The sequence below is a fragment of the Delphinus delphis genome, chromosome 15, assembly GCF_949987515.2.
Source record: "Delphinus delphis chromosome 15, mDelDel1.2, whole genome shotgun sequence".
Taxonomy (NCBI): domain Eukaryota; kingdom Metazoa; phylum Chordata; class Mammalia; order Artiodactyla; family Delphinidae; genus Delphinus; species Delphinus delphis.
Window position 1 is genome coordinate 60935385 of NC_082697.1, and position 6443 is coordinate 60941827.

The window sequence follows — 6443 nt, forward strand, 5'->3', positions numbered from 1 at the left end:
CCATGTACACTGTATGTCTACAGGTTTAAAGTCAGATATCAAGCTCAGAAACCATGTAAATAAAATACGTCCTAGCCTCCCTCTTTAAGGAACACACCTTCACCACGACCCGGAAGGCCAGATCCGAACTCAGAACTCTCCCAGACTCCTTGGAGTTCCACAGACCACCCGCTTCTCTCCCCACACTCTCCACTCTGCCTGGAGGGGCCTGTGAACATACCCCAGGCTACAAGTCCAAGTTCTGTCCTAAGCCCCACAAATGCCTGCCCCTGAGCCTCCCGTGGGTTTAGGGGTGCACACACTGGAAGCCAGCCTGCCCTCAGCAGGGCAGAGCCAGGGGAGACACCTGAGCAGCCTTTGGAAGTGGCTCAGTGCTGCTGAGGAAGGGGGTTCCAGAGTTCTGGACACCTAGGACTTGGCCCAGAAGTGGGGAGTCGTGGGGACCACGTGGGCGCATCTCCCTGGCTCCACGGCTCCTTGCCTTGTGGGAAGGGGCCCGGCTGGAGAAGGACCAGTGTGGGCCCCTCCAAGTCATAGGGCCAGACTTGGCCGAGTGTAAAGGCAGTGTTGCTCTGCTCACAGCCTTCCGGTTGCTACCGTGGAAGCCTTGCTATCAGCATCCTGACCCTCCCCGATCCCTACCTGTCTGCCTCTGCCTTACCTCCTGTACTGGGTGGCATGGTGCTGCCCCCAGTTCATGTCCACCCAGAGCCTTAGAATGTGACCTTGTTTGGAAATAGGGCCTTGGCAGATGTCATCAAAATGAGGTCATACTAGATTAGGGTGGGCCCTAAACCCAATGACTGACATCCTTAGAAGAGGAGAAGACACACAGGGAGAAGGCCATGTGAAGATGGAGGCAGAGACTGGAGGGATGCTGCCACAAGCCAGGGACACCAAGGGCTATGGGAAGCCACCAGAAGCTGGAAGAGGCAAGGGAGGATTCTTCCCTAAAGCCCTTGGAGGGGGCACAGCCCTCCTGACACCCTGATTTCAGACTTCTCGCCTCTGTGAGGGGGTAAATTTCTGTTGTCTTATACCAGCAGGTTTGTGGTGATCCATTATGGCAGCCCGAGGAAGTTCACGCACCTCCCTGCCCATCCACCCCCCACCTCTCCCACACCCGGTGTCAGGCTGGTGTAGGAAAAAATGTCACTAGCAGGTCCCTCTCACAATTCACCTGGCCAATCCCAGAGGCAAAATGTTCTTAAAGACCATCTTTTCCAGGAAGATTTTCTGCACCTTTGCCCATGGCAGCCCTGGGGACAGGCTCTGGCTCCAGGGGGATGTGCCAGGTCCCTGAAGCAGGACCTAGAAGGAGGCGGGCTCTGTTCTGGAACAGCCAGCTGGGGAGCCCCTCACCGCCACCCGTCCCAGCCTCACCCACACCGGCCAGCGCCTGGGGGAATGTATGTCAACAAACCCCCCTGGGCTGCAACTACATGTGGTTTGTTGCTCAGCGTTCCAGTGGGAAGCTTGGCTGTGTTTGTCACAAGTGTTAGTGTTTGGTTACATTTAACCAAGGCCGAGGAGGTGGGGATGTGTGTGTGTGAGAGACAGAAAGAGGGAGTGTGCACGAAGCCTGCTGTAGGACTGCCTGACCTTCCCCACTTCCCACATACAGATGACAAACGTCAACTGAGCAAGAGGGCAGGTCTCTCTAGAAATCACTGTTTGAACTCAACAGCAAAGAGCTGCTGTTTACTCTGAACTTCATGAAATGAGATGACTTCTCACCTCCAGATAAGTCATCAGGGTTGCGTACTGTTTGAATACCAAAAGCCATTTGTCTGTTCATCCACCTATCCATCCACCCCCCCCATATCCATCCATCCTTCCATCCATCCACCCGTCCATCCATCTATCCACCCATCCATCCATCTATCCACCCACCCGTCCACGCACCCATCCACCCATCCATCATTTGCTAAGTTCCCACTATAAACACTGTAATAACATTAACAGCAATAATAACAGTTTCTATTCAATGGGCACTTTCAATGAGAGAGGTTGTGTGCTAAGCACTTTGTGTGCATCATGTTTCATTCCCACAAATAATTCTATAAGATAGATGCCAATAGACCCAGTTCACAGAGGGGGGAAAGTAAGGCCCAGAGAGGTTAAGTCTCTTACCTAAGGCTTTACAGCCTACTATGGAAGATCAAATATGGCCAGAAATTCCCTGTTGTTCTTCCCACCAAGAGGCAGATTCTACTTCTCCACTCCCCTAAATCCAGGCTAGCCTCATGACTTGCTTTGACTAATAGAATGCGCCAGAAGTAGTGTTGCTCGAGCCCCAAGCTCAGGCCTCAAGAAGCCTGGCAGCTTCTGTCTTTGCTGACCCGAAACCTCCACAAAAGGAAGCAGGTCTCACCCACTGGAAGATGAGAGGTCAACTGAGGCCACCCAGCCAACAGCCAGCACCAGCTGCCACACATGCGAGGGAGGCCATCTGGACCTTCCAGCTCGGCTGACCCTCCAGCTGAGGGAACCCAGTCAAAACCAGCAGATGAGGCACTAAGCTAATCACAGAATCATGAAAAGTAATAAACTGTTGTTTTTAAGCCATTATGTTTTGGGGGGTGTTTGTCACGTAGCCAAGGCTATCTAAGACATGTTGTAAGAGGCGAAGCCAAGGTTCTAACCTGGTCTCCCATTTCTAGAATCTGGGCCTCTCAGAGGCAGAGACTGTGACCACAGAGCTGAAGAGGATGTAGCCCTTGATTGTGGGGACCTCGGGGAACACACACTCCAACAAAGACCCTGCTGGGTCATCCATGTGAAGGAAGGCGTAGGTTCCTGGGACACTGGCTTACGTGTTCCACTTATACAGCAACCAAGTGCTGCACACCTACCAGGTGACAGGCACTATACTAGGTGCTGGGTATGTGGCAGCAAGCAACAGATCTCTGAGCTCAGGAAGCTTGAAATTTAGGGAAGAAGATAGACAAAAGTAAACCAGTAACCAAGCCATGACAAGTTGTGAAAAATGTTGTGAAAGAAACCAAGAGGCCTTGAGGAGAGAAAATAATGGAATGAATTAACTTTAGATCTGGTGATCAGGAAAGATTTCTCCACGAAGTTGATGTTTAAGCTGAATCCACCAGAATGGCAGAGAGACATGCAAAGAGTTACAGGAAAACTAATCCAAGTTGAAGCAACTGCATGAGCAAAGGTCCTGAGGAAGGATGGAGAACTGGAATTTCTAGTAAGGTGGGAGCAGAGTGGGTGAGGAGGAGAGTGGCTGAAGACAAAGAAGGGGACTTTGCCGATGTGAGTAAATTAGGGATCTTGAGGTGGGAGATTATCCTGGATAATCTGGGCCCAGCCTAATCACAGGTCCTTTTAGGAGGGAGGAAAGAGGGTCAGAGTCAGAGAGAGAAGATGTGATGATGGAAGCAGAGGTGACAGGGAAGAGAAGATGCAGCACTGCTGGCTTTGAAGATGGAGGAAGGGGCCGCGAGCCACGGAATGCAGGCGGCCTCCAGAGGCTGGGAAAGGAGGGATGAGGATTCTCCCTGACAGCTTCCAGAAGAAACACGGCCCTGCAGCCCCATGTTAGACTTCAGACTCCAGAACTGTAAGATAATAAAAGCTGTGCCATTATAAGCCCCCAGCCTGGTGGTAAAAGTTATTAAGAATTGATGACATCAGGGCATTCAACCAAGAGTGGGACCCTTGAGAGCAAGGGGCTGTGAACCAGTGAATACAAAGGATGCCCATCCACATGGCCGGCCCTGAATCCCACGCAGAACTCATTCATCACAACGGTGAGATGGGCCGAGAAGTGAAAGCACGGGGGCCCCTGAGGGCATGTGGCAGTGAAGGGGACCCAGGCAGGGAGTCAGGAGAGCTGTTGAGGGGCTAACACTTGCTTTGAACCAGATTAAGGGAAGGAGGTAAGAGCAGCTCCAGGTTGGGGAAAACAAATGCAAAGGCTAGGAGGCTGGGAAGGGCTCGCTTTCCTGCTTCCTCCCCCAGAGATAGCTGTTCCCTCCTCCTTTCCTCCTCTGAGACTCAGCCTTCCTGTTCTCCGGAAGGCCTTTCCCTAATTTCCTAAGCGGGACTTAGCACCTCCCTTCTCTGATTATAGCATTTGGCCCCCATTCATTTGGATGTTTGTAAATAAACTTTATTTTGGAGACATTTAGGATTGACAGAAGAGTCGCAAAGATAGTACAGAGGGTCCCGCACACGCTTCACCCGGCTTCCCCTAATGCTAACATCTCCCGTGACTTAGCTTTTGTCAAAACTAAGCCCTTAATATCAGTACATTATTATAACTACATACACTCCAGACTTTATTCGGATTTCCCCCGTTTTTCCACGAATGCCCTTTTTTCTGTTCCAGGACCCAATGCAGGACACCATGTCACATTCAGCTCCCCTCCCTACCCTAAAAATTAACACCTGAGTGTTAGACGTGCCAAGCCTTTCATGTGCTTGACCTCAATGAATTCTCACCATCATCACCTCCCACATTTTGCAGATGAGGAAACTGAGGCCTGGAGATGTTAAGTAAGTAGAAGTCCTTGAAGTATCACCCTGTCCCCCTGCAAAATCTGGGTCCTATTTCACCAACCCCGATCCCCCCCCACCATGTTTACCCAGGCCTGCTCTCTACACTATTCCAGGCCTTCCCAAACTTGAATCATGTTTTTCCTCCGGTACTCTTTCTTTGCTTAATATTTTTCTTGAAATCAACTCATTTTTTTTAAACCAAAAAAAAATTCTTAAAGGACTCAGAACACATCTATCACAGTGGAAAGCCTGGACTATTGGCCATAGGTAGCAGGTAGCTGTGCAAACAGAGATGATGAAGATGAAATGATTTTATAAATTCCAGCAGATGCTGGTGTCCAGGCTCTGGGAGAGTGAAGCCTCAGCACAAGACCCTCTCCCTGAGTGATCCGAGGGATGGAGCACCCTCGCTGCTCCAGCCAAGACCTGGAGCCTGTCTGCAGGGATTACTGGCTGCTAGGGAAACCCAGATGAGTCAACATAAGCACATGGCAGTGAGGAAGGGACCCAGCAGAGGTTAACACTAAACAGTTCCCAGTTATTAAGTACTGACTGCATGCCAGGCACTGTGCACTGTTTCACTGAAGTCCTCTAAAAGTTGGTCCTCTTCACTATCCCCATTTCACAGATGCGGAAACTGAGCTCAGGGAAGTTACATAGCGAGCCCACAGACACACAGAATGAAGCGGGACTTGAATGATTTCACTTGCTGAATCCTGCCATTTCTACTTCTAAGCATCTCTCTTACCGGTTGCCTTAAAGTCTCTCCCCAAGATAATTAGAACGTGAGGCTGGGTTGTCAATTCCCATTCGTTAAACACCCACCTGCACCAGGCTCGGTGCCGGGCATCTGACAGATACTGTGTCATGTGAGCCTTGGGAAAACCCTGAGCAGAGGTGGTGTGGCTTTCCTCAGTTTACAGATTAGGCAACCAAGACAAAGAGAAGCAGGGTATCTTGCCTAATGTCACAAAGGCAGAAAGTGATGTGACCAGGACTCCACCTCAGACTGGCTTTCGTTGAGAGGCCTTAGTCACACATCTGGGAATGCTTGGGACTTACCAGAACTGAGGACGGTCACAAAAGAGCTTTTGAGAATCTGATGACCCCAGATCAATCACAGGTAGCTTTAGGCAAATCACTGTAGGAAAATGTATCCGCTCCCACGCCCCCACCGAAAGGTAAATTAGGGAGTATTTGACTTACGAAAGTCTCAATCCTCTGGGCATTTTCTCCTTTTCCTTTTTTTCTAAGCAAAGAGCCTGCCCTTGCTCATGGCCTCCAGGAGAAGTACAACGGTGCTTCGGGAACACTTTCTGGGTTTTTACATAAAGGCTTTGGCTTGCAAAGGTCGAGGCCAGGGAGCAGCCAGCTACAGGCTGATTTGGGGTTTTTGTGTGTTTTTGTTTTTTAATGTGATAAGAACACTTAACATGAGATCTACCTCTTGACAAATGTTTAAGTGCACAATACATTATTATTAACTACAGGCACTATGTTATATAGCAGATCTGTCCAATTTATTCATCTCGCACAGCTGAAACTTTATACCCACTGGACAGCAACTCCCACTTTCCCTGTCACCCTAGCCCCTGGCAAGCATCCCTCTGCTTCTGTGAGTTTGACTATTTTAGATTCCTCATATAAGTGGGTCATGCAGTATCTATCTCTCTGTAACTGGCTTATTTCATTCAACATGTCTTCCAGGTTCATCCACGGTGTCACAAACGGCAGGATTTCCTTCTTTTCTAAGGCTAATATTCCATTGTACGTATATTCCACATTTTCTTAATCTAGCCACCTGTCAGTGAACACTTAATTTGTTTCCATATATTGACTGTTGGGAATAACGCTGCAACAAACATGGGGCTGCAGATAGCTCTTCGAGATCCTCATTTCAGTCCCTTTGGATACATACACAG